At 38.9% G+C, this 17,928-nt stretch overlaps 1 protein-coding gene across 1 annotated transcript in view; it reads left to right on the plus strand.

The window, feature by feature from the left end:
* DGKK (diacylglycerol kinase kappa) overlaps positions 1 to 17,928 on the plus strand; it is a 160,038-nt gene that overhangs the window by 115,254 nt on the left and 26,856 nt on the right. The gene's annotated exons all lie outside the window — the stretch shown is intronic.

Genomic DNA, 17,928 nt, shown 5'->3' on the forward strand with positions numbered 1-17,928 from the left:
CCAGGGCTTCCCAGGTGGTGCTAGTGGTAAAGAACCCACCTGCCAATGCAGGTAGGTGTAAGAGATGCAGGTTTGATCCCTGGGTCAGGAAGATCTCCTGGAGGAGGGCATGGCAACCCACTCCAGTATTCTTGCTTGAAGATTCCCATGGACAGAAGAGCCTGGTGGGCTGCAGTCCATAGTGTCGCAAAAAGTCAGACATGACTAAAGCGACTTAGCACACACGAAACTAACCCAGTCTGGGCAAAATCAGGGAAAACTCAGAAGGCCATTTTAGAAGCGATTCAAGGACCAGAGGGAGTTAATTCAGATAAAAAGAAAAGAGGAGGCCTGTTTCAGACAGATGGAACAGTATATGTTACAAAGGAAAGACCATGGAATATTCACAGAATATAAATGCATTCATAATGGCTAAGGCATAGGGACCTTAGCCATAGTGGGTATATAGGGAAAGTAACCAAACATGAGGTTGGAAAGGTAATCAGGGGTCAGGCCAGGAAGGACCTGATAAACCATGGCAGGAAGTTTAAACTTTTTTTTAGTTGATTTAGGGCTCCCCTGGTGGCTCAGACAGTAAAGAATCTGCCTGCAATGCAGGGGACCCAGGTGCAGTCCCTGGGTCAGGAAGATCTCCTGGAGAAGGGAATGACAATCCACTCCAGTACTCTTGCCTGCAGAATTCCATGGACAGAGGAGCCTGGCAGGCTACAGTCCACAGGGTCGCAAAGAGTTGGACACAACTGAGCGACTAACACTTTCAACACGTAGTTGATTTAGGGCTTCCCTGGTGGCTCAGATGGTAAAGAATCTTCCTGCAATGCAGGAGACCTGGGTTCGATCCCTGGGTGGGGAAGACCCTCTGAAGGAGAGCATGGAAACCCACTCCAATATTCTTGCCTGGAGAATTTCATGGATAGAGGAGTCTGACAGGCTATAGTCCCTAGGATTGCAAAGAGTCGGACATGACTGAGGCAACTTAGCATGCATGCACACAAAGTTTAAAGTTATTACAATATAATAGCTATATTTTGCTGTGCAATATAATATATCTTTATTGCTTATTTTATAGATAGTAGTTTGTATCTCATATTCCTGCCTTGCTCTTCCCATCTTCCTTCTCCCCACTTGTAGCCACCAGATTTTTCTAAATATCTGAGTCTATTTCTGTTTTCTAGTATTAATCCTTTTGTATTATATTTTGGATTCTACATATAAGTGGTAACAGTATTTGTGTTTCTAGTTTTACTTATTTCACTATGAATAATACCCTCTAGGTCCATCTAAATTTTTGAAAATAGCAGAATTTCATTCTTTCTATGACTGTTATATCCCATTTTGTGTGTACACACACACACATACCCCCAAATCTTCTTTATCCATTCATCTGTTGATAGATATTTAGGTTGCTTCCATATTTTGGTCATTGTAAATAATGCTGCTAAGAATATTGAGGTACATGTATCTTTTCAAATAAGTGTTTTCATTGCTTCAGATATATTCCTAGGAATGGAATTTATAAATCATATGGTAGTTCTATTTTCAGTTTTTTCAGGAATTTTAATACTGTTTTCCATAGTGGCTGTACCAATTTATATTCCTACTGATGGTATAATTGGGTTCCCTTTTCTCAGCATCCTCACAAATGTTTACTATGTATTGTCTTTTTTATGATAGTCATTCTGACAGGTGTGAAGTGGTATCTCATTGTGGTTTTCATTTGCATTTCTCTAATGATTAGCAGTTTTGAGCATCTTTTTCATGAGCCTGTTGGCCATTTGTATATCTTCTTTGGAAAAACATTTATTCAGGTCTTCTGCTCATTTTACTTTAAATTTTTTATTTTGCACTGGGTGTAGTCCAAGCTTGATAGTTTCAGGTGAACAGCAAAGGGTCTCAGTCATACATATACATGTATCCATTCTTCTCCAAACTCTGCCACATAAGATTGAGCAGAGTTCCATGTGCTATACAATAGGTCCTTTTTGGTTATCCATTATAAATATACCAGTGTGCACATGTCCATCCCAAACTCACTATCTCTTCCCCCCACCCTTCCTCCTGGCAACCATGAACTTACTCTCTAAGTCTGTGAGTCTGTTTCTGTTTGTAAGTAAGTTCATTTGTATCATTTCTTTTTAGATTCCATATATAAGGCATGTCATGTGATATTTCTCCTCCTCTTGTCTGACTTACTTCACTCAGTATGACACTGTCTAGGTCCATCCAATGGCACCCCACTCCAGTACTTTTGCCTAGAAAATCCCATGGACGGAGAAGCCTGGTAGGCTGCAGTCCATGGGGTCGCTGAGAGTTGGACACGACTGAGCGACTTCACTTTGACTTTTCACTTTCATGCATTGGAGAAGGAAATGGCAACCCACTCCAGTGTTCTTGCCTGGAGAATCCCAGGGACGGGGGAGCCTGGTGGGCTGCTGTCTATGGGGTCGCACAGAGTCGGACACGACTGAAGTAACTTAGCAGCAGCAGGTCCATCCATGTTGCTTCAAATGGCATTATTTTGTTCTTTTTAATGGCTGGGTAATATTCCAAAATTGCATATATGTATCACATCTTCTTTATCCATTCCTCTGTCAATTGACATTCAAGTTGCTTCTATGTCTTGGCTATCGTAAACAGTGCTGCAATGAACATTGGGGTGTATGTATCCTTTTGGATCATGTTTTTCTCTGGATAAATGCCCAGGAGTGTGATTGCAGGGTTATATGGTAGCTCTATTTTTAGTTTGCTTTTTTTTTTTTTAAAGAACCTCCATTCTGTTCTCCATAGTAGCTATACCAATAAGAGGGTTCCCTTCTCTCCACACCCTCTCCAGCATTTATCATTTGTAGATTTTTTGATGATAGCAATTCTGGCTGGTGTGAGATATTATCTCATTGTAGTTTTGATTTGCATTTACCCAGTAATTAATGATGTTGAATATCTTTTCATGTGCCTCTTCTCCATCTGTATGTCGTCTTTGGAGAAACATCTATTCTTCCCTTTTTCTGATTGGGTTGTTTGTTTTGATGCTGTTAGGTGTCATAAGCTGTTCAAAAATTTTGGAGACTAATCCCTGATCAGTCACATCATTTGCAAATATTTTCTCCCAATCTGTGGGTTGTCTTTTCATTTTGTTTATTGTTTCCTTTGCTGTGCAAAAGCTTCTGAGCTTAAGTAGGTCCCATTTGTTTATTTTTGCTTTTATTTCTATTATTCTGGGAGACCTTCTGCCCATTTTTGTAGGTTGTTTTTTTTTTATACATGATATTTTACATGTTTTAATGCCATTCTCCCAAGTCTTCCCATCCTCTCCCTCTCCCACGAAGTCCATAAGACTGTTCTATACATCAGTGTCTCTTTTGCTGTCTCGTACACAGGGTTATTGTTACCATCTTTCTAAATTCCATATATATGCATTAGTATACTGTATTGGTGTTTTTCTTTCTGGCTTACTTCACTCTGTATAATAGGCTCCAGTTTCATCCACCTCATTAGAACTGATTCAAATGTATTCTTTTAATGGCTGAGTAATACTCCATTGTGTATATGTACCACAGCTTTCTTATCCATTCATCTGCTGATGGACATCTAGGTTGCTTCCATGTCCTAGCTATTATAAACAGTGCTGCGATGAACATTGGGGTACACGTGTCTCTTTCCCTTCTGGTTTCCTCGATGTGTATGCCCAGCAGTGGGATTGCTGGATCATAAGGCAGTTCTATTTCCAGCTTTTTAAGGAATGTCCACACTGTTCTCCATAGTGGCTGTACTAGTTTGCATTCCCACCAGCAGTGTAAGAGGGCTCCCTTTTCTCCACACCCTCTCCAGCATTTATTACTTGTAGACTTTTGGATCGCAGCCATTCTGACTGGTGTGAAATGGTACCTCATAGTGGTTTTGATTTGCATTTCTCTGATAATGAGTGATGTTGAGCATCTTTTCATGTGTTTGTTAGCCATCTGTATGTCTTCTTTGGAGAAATGTCTATTTAGTTCTTTGGCCCATTTTTTGATTGGGTCATTTATTTTTCTGGAGTTGAGCTGTAGGAGTTGCTTGTATATTCTCGAGATTAGTTGTTTGTCAGTTGCTTCATTTGCTATTATCTTCTCCCATTCTGAAGGCTGTATGAGTTGTTTATGTATTTTGGCTATAAACTCCTAATACTTGTCGTATCATATATGAATATTTTCTTTCATTCAGTAGGTTGTCATTTCATTTTGTCAATGATTTCCTTTGCTGTGCCAAAACCTTCAAGTTTAATTAGGTCCCACTTGCTAATTTTGTTTTTGTTTCATCTTAGACATATACAAAAAAATATTGCTACAACTTATGTAAAGTAGTATGCTGCTTATGTTCTCTTCTAGGTTTATAGATCTTTAATCAGTTTGAGTTTCTTTTTTGTATATGGTATGAGAAAATGTTCTAATTTTTTTCTTTTGCGTGTAACTGACCAGTGATCCCAGCACCATTTTTTGAAGAGATAGTCTTTTCTTCATTGTATATTCTTGATTCATTTCTTATAGATTAATTGATCATAAATCTAAAGGTTTATTTCTGAGCTCTCTCTTCTGTTCCATTTATCTTTGTGTCTGTTTTTGTGCCAGTGCCATGCTGTTTGATTACTGTAGCTTTGTAATATAGTTTAAAGTCAAGTAGCATGATACTTCCCACTTTGTTCTTTTTTCTCAAGATGGCTTTGGCAATTTTGGTTCTTTTGTGGTTCCATATATAATTTAGGATTATTCTAGTTCTGTGAAAGATATCCTGGATATTTGATAGAGATTGCATTAAATCTATAGATTGCTTCAAGTACTATGGACATTTTAAACCATATTTACTTTTTCAACCCATGAACAAGAGATATATTCCCATTTCATTGTATCATCTTCAGTTTCTTTCATCAAGTTTTTATAGTTTTCAGAGTATAGGTCTTTCACCTCCTTGGTTAGGTTTACTCCTAGTTATTTTATTCTTCTTCAATGCAATTTTAAACAGGATTATTTTCTTGCTTTCTTTTTCTGATAGCTCATCATTTGTGTAGAGGAAAGCAACAGATTTCTGTACATTTATCTTGTATCCTGCAACTTTACTGAATTCTTTTCTGGTTCTAATAGTGTTTTGTGGAAATTTTAGAGTTTTCTATATATGTAGTTTCATGTCACCTGCAATTTGTGACAGTTTTACTGCTGCTGCTGCTGCTAAGTCGCTTCAGTCATGTCCGACTCTGCGACCCCAGAGACGGCAGCCCACCAGGCTCCCCTATCCCTGGGATTCTCCAGGCAAGAACACTGGAGTGGGTTGCCATTTCCTTCTCCAATGCATGAAAGTGAAAAGTCAAAGTGAAGTCACTCAGTCGTGTCCGACTCTTAGCGACCCCATGGACTGCAGCCTACCAGGCTTCTCCGTCCATGGGATTTTCCAGGCAAGAGTACTGGAGTGGGGCACCATTGCCTTCTCCAGACAGTTTTACTACTTCCCTTCTAATTTGGATGCCTTTTATTTCTTTTTATTTTCTGACTGCTATGGCTAGGACTTCCAACAATATGTTAAATAGAAGTAGCAAGAATGAGTATCCATGTCTCATTCTTGATTTTAGAGGAAAGGCTTTCAGCTTTTTACCACTGAGTATGATATTGCCTGTGGATTTGTCACAATGGCCTTAATTATGTTGAGATATAGTCCCTCTATACCCACTGGGATCAGAGTTCTATCATGAATGGATTTTGAATTTTGTCAAATGCTTTTTCTGTATCTATTGAGATGGTCATGTGATTTTTTCCTTCCTTTTGTTAATGTGATACATCACATTGATTAATTTGCAAATATTGAATCATCTTTTCATTCCTGGAATAAATCCAACTTAATTATGGTGTATGATTATGTTTATATGTGATTGGATTTGGTTTGCCAATATTTTGCTGAGGATTTTTACATCTATAGTCATCAAAGATATGTGTGTAATTTTGCGTGTGTGATGTCTTTGTCTGGTTTTGGTATCAGGGTAAAAGTGGCCTTGTACAACGAATTTGGAAGTGTTCTTTTTTCTTCAATTTTTTGGAATAGTTTGAGAAGACTAGGTATTAGTTCTTCTCTGTATGTTTGGTAGAATCTCCTGTGAAGTCATACAATCATGGACTTTGGTTTGCTGGGAGGTTATTTTGTTACAAATTCAAATTTACTACTAGTGATCAGTCTGCTCAGATTGTCTATTTCTTCCTTATTCAGTCTTAAAAGATTGTATATTTCTAGAAATGTGCTCATTCCCTCTAGATTGTTCAATTTATTGGCATATAACTGTTCATAGTATTCTTTTTGAATCTCTGTGGTATTGGTTGTTACGTCTCCTGTTTCATTTCTTATTTGGGTCCTCTCTCTTTTCTTCTTGGTGAGCCTCACTTGAAGGTTTATCAATTTTATCTTTTCAAAGAACCAACACTTAGTTTTATTGCTTTTTTTTCTACTGTTTTCTTATGGGGGCCTGTATTTTATTTATTTTCTCTTGAGCTTTATTTCCTGCCTTCTGATGACTTTGGGCTTCATTTGCTCTTTTTCTCTTTTAGGTGGTAGTATAAGTTGTTTACTTGAGATTTTTCTTGTTGCTTGAGGTAGACCTGTATCCCTGTAAATTTCCCACTTAGAATTTCTTTGCTGTTTCCCACAAATTTTGGAAAGTTTTGTCTCCATTTTCATTTGTATCAAGATATTTTCTGATTTCCTCTTTGACTTCATCATTGTCCCATGATTTTTTTTTTAGTAGCATGTGGTTTAGTCTTCACATGTTTGTGTTTTTCCATCTCTCTTCCTGTAATTGATTTCTAGCTTCATATTGTCATGGTCAGAAAAAATGCTTGATATAATTTCTATCCTCTCAAATTTGTTGAGGCTTGTTTGGTGGCCTATCATGTGATCTGTCCTGGAGAACATTCCATGTGCACTTGAAAATAATGTGTATTCTGCTGTTTGGGGATGGAATGTCCTGTAGATATCTACTGATATTAAGTCCAACTGGTATAATATGTCATTTAAGACCATTTCCTTCTTGATTTTCTCTCTGGATGATATGTCTATTGACATAAGTGAGGTATTAAAGTCCCCTACTATATTTGTATTACTGTCAACTTTTCCCCTCACGTTTGTTAATATTTGCTTTATATAGTTAGGTGTTCCTATATTTGGTGTGTATATGTTAAGGAGTGTTGTATCCTGATTGTATTTATCACTTTGTCATTATATAACACCCTTCATCTTTTGTTAAAGACTGTTTTGTCCTATATGAATATTCCTATTCCCATTTTCTTGGTGTTTTCATTTACATGAATTATGTTTTTCCATCCTCTGGTTTTCAGTCCATGTGTGTCTTTAACTCTGAAGTGAGTCTCTTGTAAGCAGCATATATATGGGTCTTATTTTGATCCAGTCAGCCACCCTAAGTTTTTCAATTGGAATATTTAGTCCATTGACCTTTAAAGTAATTAGTGACAGGTATGTATTTATTTGGAGAAGGCAATGGCACCCCACTCCAGTACTCTTGCCTGGAAAATCCCATGGACGGAGGAGCCTGGTGGGCTGCAGTCCATGGGGTCGCTAAGAGTCAGGCATGACTGAGCGACTTCACTTTCACTTTTCACTTTCATGCATTGGAGAAGGAAATGGCAACCCACTCCAGTGATCTTGACTGGAGAATCCCAGGGACAGGGGAGCCTGGTGGGCTGCCATCTATGGGGTCACACAGAGTCAGACATGACTGAAGCGACTTAGCAGCAGCAGCAGCAATGTATTTATTGCCAATTTGTTAATTATATTTTACTTGTGTTTGTATTCATCCATTCTTCTTCTTTTAGTTTCTTCCCTTGTTGTTTGATGGTTTTCCTTATGGTATACTTATATTCTGTTCACTGTAGTTTTATGTTTCAGTTGTAGGTTTTTAATTTGTGGTTATCAATGGGTTTCTATATGTTGACCTACTTTTTTAAAACTTTTAGTCCTTTAAGTTCAAACATATTCTAAAATATCTACTTTTTTACTCCCCTCCCCCACATTTTGTTTTTGATATCATATTTTACATCTCTATGTTTATCCCTTCAGTTTATTGTAGTTATAATTGATTTTACTTTTTTTTTCAATCTTTGTACTAGCTTATTTAGGTGGTTGATTCTCAGCCTTTACTATATATTTGCCTTTACTAATGTAAATGTAAGTCTACCCTGGTGGCTCAATGGTAAAGAATCTGCCTCCAATGAGGAGACATGGGTTTGAGCCCTGTGTCCAGAAACTCTGCTGGAGAAGGAAATGGCAACCAATTCCAGTATTCTTGCCTGGACAGAGGAGCCTATCAGGTTACAGTCCCTGAGTCACAAAGAGTTGGACATGACTTAGTGACTAAACAACAGCAAATGTAAATGTAGCCCTTTCAATTAGAGAAGACCCTTTAATATTTCTTTTAGGATAGGTTTTTATTTCTCAGTGTTTTTAGTTTTTGCTTGTCTGGGAAGTTCTTTTATCTCTTCTCCAATTCTAAATGGTAATTTTGCTGGGTAGAGTATCCTAGGTTGCAGGTTTTTCCCTTTTAGCACTTTATATACAGCATGCCCTTCCTTCTGCCCTGCAAGTTTTCTGCAGAGAAATCAGCTGATAGCCTTATGAAGGTTCTTCATAAGATTCTTATGATTCTTTTGATTTTTCTTGCTGCATTTAGAATTCTTTTTCTTTATCTTAAACTTTTGCTGTTTTAATTACTTTTTTGGTGTGGGTTTGTTGGGATTCATCTTGTTTAGAACCCTCTAAGCTTCATGTACATGGATATTGGTTTCCTTCTTCACATTTAAGAAGTGTTCAGCCATAACTTCATTGAATACATTTTCAACAACCCCCCTCACTCTGCTTCTGAGACCCCTATAGTGCAGATGTTAGTATGCTTTAATATTGTCCTAAATATCGCTAAACTGTTATCATTTTTTTAAATTTTCTTTTTGCTGTTCTGATTGTGTCCTTTCTGTTATTCTGTCTTCCAGATAACTTATGCATTCTTCTGTATCACCTAGGCTCCTGTTAATGCCTTCTAGCATGTTTTTCATTTCATCTTTAAAAAATTCTTATTTCTGTGTTAAAATTCTCAGTGTTCATCTATTCTTTTCCCTAATTCAGTTAGCCTATCTATTACTAATGCTTTGAATTCTTTATCTAGCAAATCATTTATTTCTGTTTCATTAGTTGCTTTTTCAGGGGTTTTCTCCTGTTTTTTCAATGAAACAAATCCCTCTGCCTTCTCATTTTTGCTGTATGTATTCTATGAAATTAGATGAAACAATTACCTTTTTCCAGCCTTGAAGGGGTGTTCTTGTCTATGGGCATCCCCACACACTCTGCCTGTGCCCAAGGACTTTAGTGTGAGAGCTACATCTGACTTGAGCACAAGTCATGTCTTTCCCCAGAGTGTGCTAGCAGCTATCATCTTGTTAGGAGGTAATGCTGGAGATAGAGCAGCAAGAGCCAGAGTCAGGTGTGAAGCAGGGCTTCTCCTTCCTTCAGTGCCAACACTACCCTCTTAGAGTGGGGGCAGGTCCCAAATTGCTGGAGCAGAAGCCCTGAGGGTCAAGTCTAAGATAGCTCTATTCCCTCTAAGTGTATTCTTTCCCTCCCAGCACCAGCACACTTCCTCAGAGGGGAAGAGAACTAGAGCAAGAGGGGCTGGAGAGGGCACTTGGCATGGGCCTGGGCCCAGACTGTGGTGTCCCTAGTTTCACTCAGAATTCTGGAATACTTCTGATGTGGTGCCTCCATAAACTCCAGTTTGAGGCCCCTGCCTCATTCAGATGCCATTCAGGATCTGGACTGGCATAGTCCCTCACATCTGAGCACTCCCCTCAGCCATTCTCACCCTAGTGTAGAACTACTATTGTGAAGCAAATGGGATAAAATGGGTTCTTGGCTTAGGCTGGCCATGGGCCAGAGGTTGTGAGAAACTGGCCAGAGTCCTATTCAGTTTCAATCTGTTTCTTCTGCCTTGTTTCAGGAGAAAGCACATGTGTGTGATCACTAGCAAAGAAAAAGGTTTCTTTGATTTGTTTGCTGTACAATATATCCAAGTTGTTTATTTTTTCTACATATAACTTGCTTATATTTTATAAATATATATGTATTTTGTATTTCTAAATCTGACACCCCTATCTCACCCCTCCCTGTTCCCTCTACACTTGTAACCACTAGTTTGTTCTCTGTACCTGTGAGTCTGTTTTTATTCTTTAAGTATACATTTGTTTTATTTTTCATATCCTATATATAAGTGATAAAATATTCTTTTTTTCTCACTGACATATTTCATTAAGCATAATACCCCCAAGGTCTATTCACATTGTTATAAATGGCAGGATTCCATTTTAGGGGGGAGCTGAGTAGTATTCCAGTAGTATTGTATGTATAAACTACATCTGTATCCATTCATCTGTTGATGGGCACTCAAGTTGCTTCCATATCTTGGCTATTATAAATAGTGCTGCTATGAACATTGAGGTCCATTAATCTTTTCAAATTAGTGTTTTCGTTTTCTGCAAATACACACCTAGCACTGAAATTGCCGGATCATATCATAGTTCTATTTTTAGTTTTTTGAGGAAACTCCATACAGTTTCCCATAGTGACTGGAAACAGTGTAAAACCCCACCAGTAGTGTATGAAGGTTTCCATTTCTCCACATCCTATCCAACATTTGTTATTTGTAGACTTTTTGATAATAGCCATTCTGACAGGTGTGAGGTGATATCTCATTGTTGTTTTGCATTTCTGTAATAATTACTGACATTGATCATCTTTTCATGTGCCTGTTAGCCATATAGTCTTCTTTGGAAAAATGTCTATTGAAGTCTTCTGCCCATTTGTTGATTGGGTTGTTTCTTTTTGTGGTATTGAGTTGTATGAGCTGTTTGTGTATTTTAGATAATAACCCCTTGTCAGCCACATCACTTGGAAATATTTTCTCCCCTTTCATAGGTTGTATTTTCATTTTATTGATAATTTCCTTTGCTGTGCAAAAGCTTTTAAGTTTAAATAGGTCCCATTACTTTATTTTTGCATTTATTTCCTTTGATTTAGGAGACTGACCGAAAATATTGTTACAGTTTTGCAAAGAACGTTCTGCCTATGTTTTCTTCTAGGACTTTTATGGTGTCATGTCTTACATTTAGGTCTTTGAACCACTTCGAGTATATTTGTGTATATGGGTCTGAGGGAATGTTCTAATCTCATTGTTTTACATGTGGTTGTCCAGTTTTCCCAATACCACTTGCTAAAGAGACTGTCTTTTCTCCACTGTATATTCTTGCCTCCTTTAATTAATTGACAATAGATGTGTGGGTTCATTTCTGGTTCTCTATTCTGCTCCACTGATCTATGTATCTGTTTTTGTGCTAGTACCATGCTGTTTGATTACTGTAGCTTTGCAGTATATTCTGAAGTCTGGGGGGTTATAACTCCAACTTTGTTCTTTTTCTCAAGATGGCTACAGCAATTTGGGGTCTTTTGTAGTTACATATGGATTTTTACTTATTCTGGTTCTGTGAAAAATGTCATGGGTGTTTTGATAGATGTAATCAGTCATGTCTGACTCATTGCAACCCTATGGACTGTAGCCCACCAGGCTCCCCTGTCCATGGGATTCTCCAGGCAAGAATACTGGAGTGGGTTGTCATGCCCTTCTCCAGGGAATCTTCCCAACCCAGGAATTGATCCTGGGTCCCCTGCATTGCAGGCAGACTCTTTGCCATTAAATCTGCAGATTGCTTTGGGTAGTATGGCCATCTTAAAAATATTTATTCTTCTAATCCAAGGGAATAGGGTATCTTTCCATTTCTTTAAACTGTCTTCAATTCCCTTAATCAGTGTTTTTTCAGGTTTTAGATTATAGGCCTTTCACCCCCTTCGTTAAGTTTATTCTTAGTATTTTATTCTTCTGGTTGTGATTTCAAACAGGATGATTTTTTACTTTCTGTTTCTAAAATTTCCTTGTTAGTGTATAGAAATGCAATATATTTTTATATAGTAGTCTTGTATCCTTAAACCTTATTGAATTAATTTATTAGCCCTAATATTTGGGGGCAGAGACTTTAGAATTCCCTATATAAATATAGTGTCATCTGCAAATAGTGACAGTTTTACCTCTTCCCTTCTAATTTGGATGCTTTTTATTTCTTTTACTTCTCTGATTACTGTGGCTAGAACTTCCATTACTATGTTAAACAGAAGTAGTAAGAGTGGGCATCCTTGTCTTGTTCCAGAATATAGTGAGAAGTTTTTCAGCTTTTCATCGCTGAGTATGATGTTGGTTATGGGTTTATCAATATGGCCTTAATTATGTTGAGATATGTTTCCTCTATACATACTATATGAGAATTTTTATCATGAATGTCAGTTCAGTTCAGTTCAGTCGCTCAGTCATGTCCAACTCTTTGTGACCCCATGAACTGCAGCACGCCAGGCCTCCATGTCCATCACCAACTCCCAGAGTCCACTCAAACCCATGTCCATTGAGTTGGTGATGCCATCCAACCATCTCATCCCCTGTTGTCCCCTTCTCCTCCTGCCCTTAATCTTTCCCAGCATCAGGGTCTTTTCCAATGAGTCAGCTCTTCGCATCAGGTGGCCAAAGTATTGGAGTTTCAGCTTCAACATCAGTCCCTACAATGAACACCCAGGACTGATCTCCTTTAGGATAGACTGGTTGGATTTCCTTGCAGTCCAAGGGACTCTCAAAAGTCTTCTCAACACCATAGTTCAAAAGCATCAATTCTTCTGTGCTCAGCTTTCTTTATAGTCCAACTCTCACATCCATACATGACCACTGGAAAAACCATAGCCTTGACTAGACGGACCTTTGTTGGCAAAGTAATGTCTCTGCTTTTTAATATGCTGTCTAGGTTGGTCATAACTTTCCTTCCAAGGAGTAAGCATCTTTTAATTTCATGGCTGCAATCACCATTTGCAGTGATTTTGGAGCCCAGAAAAATAAAGTCAGCCACTGTTTCCACTGTTTCCCCATCTATTTGTCATGAAGTGATGAATGGATGTTGAAATTTTTCAAATGCTTTTTCTGCATCTATTGAGATGATCATGTGACTTTTTTATCCTTCCTTTTGTTAATGTTGTGTATCAGGGGTCCCCACTCCCTGAGTCATGGACTGCTACTGGTCCATGGCCTGTTAGGAACCAGGCTGCAGAGCAGGAGGTAAGTGGCAGGTGAGCAAGCAAAGCTTCCTCTGCTGCATCCCATTTTCCCCCATTGCTCCCATTACTACCTGAACCATCCCCCGCCCCTCCACACTACCTGCAGGTCTGTGGAAAAATTGTCTTCTGTGAAACTGATCACTGGTGCCAAAAAGTTTGGGGATACTGTTGTACATCACATTTATTGATTTGCAAATGTTAGTCTACCCTTTTGATCCTGGAATAAATCCAACTTGATCATGGTGTATGATTCTTTTTATATATTGTTGGATTCAGTTTCCTAATATTTTGTTGAGGATTTTTGCCTCTATATTCATCAAAGATATTGGCCTATACACTATGGAGAACAGTATGGAGCTTCCTCAAAAAACTAAAAATAGAGCTACCATATGACCCTGCAATCACACTCCTGGGCATTTATCCAGAGAAAAACATGATCCAAAAGGATACATGCACCCCAATGTTCATTGCAGCACTGTTTACAATAGCCAAGACATAGAAGCAACTGAAATGTCAATCGACAGAGGAATGGATAAAGAAGATGTGGTACATATATGCAATTTCAGAATATTACTCAACCATTGAAAAGAATAAAATAATGCCATTTGCAGCAACATGGATGGACCTAGACAGTGTCAAACTGAGTGAAGTTAAGTCAGACAGAGAAGGAGAAATATCATATGACATCCCTTATATGTGGAATCTAAAAAGAAATGATACAAATGAACTTACTTACAAAACAGAAACAGACTCACAGCCTTAAAGAGTGACTTTATGGTTGCCAGGAGGAAGCATGAGAGGAAGGGATAGTTAGGGAGTTTGGGATGGACATGTCCACACGGGTATATTTTTTTTTTTAATTTTAAATTTTATTTTATTTTTAGACTTTACATAACTGTATTAGTTTTGCCAAATATCAAAATGAATCCGCCACAGGTATACATGTGTTCCCCATCCTGAACCCTCCTCCCTCCTCCCTCCCCATTCCATCCCTCTGGGTCGTCCCAGTCTCCTTCTATACAGCACCACTGATAAAACATCTACGTTAAAGATGAAAAGTTTCTCTACTGTGAGGGTCACTCAGAGAGGTTCACAGCGTTACATGGAGAAGAGAAGAGGGAGGAGGGAGTTAGAGGTGACCCAAATGAGATGAGGTGGAATCAATAGTGGAGAGAGTGGGCTAGCCAGTAGTCACTTCCTTATGTGCACTCCACAACTGGACCGCTCAGAGATGTTCACGGAGTTATACAGAGAAGAGAAGAAGGAGGCAGGAGACAGAGGTGGCCAGAAGGATAAAAGGGGGAAATGAAAAGGAGGGAGACAGATCCAGCCAGTAATCAGTTCCTTAAGTGTTCTCCACCGTCTGGAACACACAGAAATTCACAGAGTTGGGTAGAGTAGAGAGGGGTTAGGGAGGAGATACAGGTGACCTGGTGGAGAAAATGGAGAGTCCAAAAGGAGAGAGAGCAGTCAAGCCAGTAATCTCGTACACTAGTGAAAAATGGGTCCTGAAGATTGGGTTCTTAAAGGTACAAAATTGGTAACAAATACATAAAAGCAAAAATTAGAAATCTAGAGTAGAGTTTGGAATTTCAAAAATGCGATGTTAATGAAAAGAAGAAGGAAAAGAAAGAGAGAAAAAACGAACAAAGAAAAACAAACAAGGTCGTGAAAATTATAAAGAAACTACAGGTACAAAATTGATAACTAATACCAAAAAGCAAAAATTAAAAATCTAGAGTAGAGTTTGGAATTTCAAAATTACAACGTTAAAAAAAAAAAAGAAGAAGAAGAAGAAAAATAGAGAAAACAAACAAACCAACAAAAGCAATGTCGCAAAAATTATAAAGAAAATACAGGTACAAAATTGATATCAAATACCAAAAGCATAAATTAAAAATCTTGAGTAGAGTTTGGAATTGCAGATATACGATGTTATATAAAAGAAGAAGAGAAAGAAACAGAGGGAAAAAAAGTCACAGAAATTATGAAAAAAACTATAGGTGCAAAATTGATAACATATACCAAAGGCTAAAATTAAAAATCTAGAGTAGAGTTTGGAATTTCAAAAATACAATGTTAAAGAAAAGAAGAAAAAGAAAAAAAAAACGGTCAAAAAATTATAAAATATATATATGAAGTTTGCTGAAGAAGAAAAAAAAAATAGGGTCTTTTTTTTTTTGCAAAGTAATAGTTATACAAGTAAAAATTAAAGGACAATAGAGGACTTAAAAAAATTTTTTTTAATTAAAAAAAAAGAAAGAAAGATTGATCGTAAAAATAGTAAAAATATATCTAGGTCTTTCTCTGGTTTTGTTGTGAGTATTGTGGGTTCAGTTCATTTTTGGCAGTTCCTTAGTCCGACTTATATTTCTCAAGATCTGTAGGCCCCTTCCTATGTAATCCGTAGTAACCACAGGGTTTTAATCTATGGCCTGTAGCTTCCAAGGCGTTTCCCTCTGTTATAGCTTCTTCTGTTTTCTGGTCTCTTCAGTGTCTGGTTCCCGCCCTGACACAAAGGGGATGGTTGAGGACACTATTTTTTTTTTTTTTTAATTTAGGCTCACTTGTTCAGCCGTGCTGTGGGGAGGGAGGGAGGGATGCTGCAAACAGATAACCCTGGCGTGCGCTCGCAGTGCCTCAGCCACACTGGGTCTGCCCCCGCTCACGGTGCGTGTAGCCTCCCTGCCCACACTGCTTGGGCTCTAGGTTGTTCCACCGGGAACAATCAGAGGCCGGCCCTGGGCTGAGCTCCCAGGTCCAAGCCACTCAGGTTCAGGCACTCGGGTAGTCCTCAGAGGCGCAGACTCGGTTGGGCCTGCGTTTTGTGTTCTTCCCAGATCCGAGCAGCTCAGGTGATGAGGTGTTTGGCGGGCGCCAATGCTGCGACTTATCGCCTCCCTGCCACTCGGTTATCTGGGTGTAAAACCGGCGCACCTTCTCAGGCAGCTGTTGACCGTCCAGACCCCCAAGAAGTTTTAGTTAGCAAAGAAGCCTGCTTACAGTTTTATAGATAGTGTCTCTCTGGGGCTGCGATTGCCCCCTTCTGGCTCTGGCTGCCTGTCACCGGAGGGGGAAGGTCTGCAGCCGGCTATCTCTGTTCAGTCCTTTGTTCCGTGCGTGGGCCTGGCGGTGTCTTAGGTTAGGGCTGGCTTTTCGCGTGGTAGATATCCCACAGTCTGGTTTGCTAGCCCAAATTATTTCGCTCAGATAGCGCTCAGGACATTCGGCCCGATTCTTACTCTAAGGGACACAGCCCGTGCCGCACTTCCCTGCCCAGCCCCCGCTTGCTAATGCCGTGTGCAGGCGTCTGCGCTGCTTCTCTGCTGGGGGAGTTACCGTAGGGCTCACAATCCGCGATTTTTAATTGTTTATTTTTTTTTTTTTTTTTTTTCCCCTCCCTTTTATGTTGCCCTCTGTGCTTCCAAAGCTCGGCACAGATTCGGCAGTGAGAAGGTTTCCTGGTGTTTGGAAACTTCTCTCTTTTTAAGACTCCCTTCCCGGGACGGAACTCCGTCCCTCCCTCTTTTGTCTCTTTTTTTGTCTTTTATATTTTTTCCTACCTCCTTTCGAAGAGTTGGGCTGCTTTTCTGGGTGCCTGATGTCCTCTGCCGGCATTCAGAAGTTGTTTTGTGGAATTTACTCGACGTTTAAATGCTCTTTTGATGAATTTGTGGGGGAGAAAGTGTTCTCCCCGTCCTACTCCTCCGCCATCTTGGCTCCTCCCACACGGGTATATTTAAAATGGGTAACCAACAAGGACCTAGTGGAACTCTGCTCAATCTTATGTGGCAGAATTTGGATAATGGATACATGTACATGTATGGCTGAGATCCTTTGCTGTTCACTTGAAACTATCACAACATTGTTTGTTAGTCAGCTATACCCCAATACAAAATAAAAATCTTTTTAAAAAATATATATATATTGGCCTATAATTTTCTCTTTTTTTGTAATGGTTGGTTTTTTTTTCTTTTTTGGTCATATTTTGGTATCAGGATAAGGGTGGCCTTGTAGAATAAATTTGGGAGTACTCCTTCCTCTTCAAGTTTTAGAACAATTTGACAGGGATAGTTATTAACCCTTGTCTATATCTTTGAAAAATGCAGAGACATTACTCTGCTGACAAAGGTCCGTCTAGTCAAAGCTATGGTTTTTCCAGCAGTCATGTATGGACATGAGAGTTGGACCATAAAGAAGGCTTCACGCCAAAGAATTGATGCTTTTGAATTGAGGTGTTGGAGAAGACTTGAGAGTCCCTTGTACTGCAAGGAGATCAAACCAGTCAATCCTAAAGAAAATCAACCCTGAATATTTATTGGAAGGACTGATGCTGAAGCTCCAATACTTTAGCCACCTGATGCAAAGAGCCAACTCATTGAAAAAGACCCTGATGTTGGGAAAGATAGAAGGCAGGAGAAAAAGGGGACAACAGAGGATGAGATGGTTGGATGGCATCACCGACTCAATGGATATGAGTTTGAGCAAGCTCTGGGAGATGGTGAAGGACTGGGAAGCCTGGCGTGCTACAGTCCATGGGGTTTCAAAGAGTCAGATATGACTGAGTGACTGAACAGCAACAAATATCTTTGTTAGAATTCTTTTCTGAAATCATCTGATCCTAGACTGTTCTTAGCTGGAATTTTTTATTATAAATTGAATTTTACTTGTAGTGATTACTCTGTTCAAATTGTTTCTTCTTGAATCAGTCTT

Source organism: Bubalus bubalis, chromosome X (assembly GCF_019923935.1).
Source record: "Bubalus bubalis isolate 160015118507 breed Murrah chromosome X, NDDB_SH_1, whole genome shotgun sequence".
In the NCBI taxonomy this organism is placed as follows: domain Eukaryota; kingdom Metazoa; phylum Chordata; class Mammalia; order Artiodactyla; family Bovidae; genus Bubalus; species Bubalus bubalis.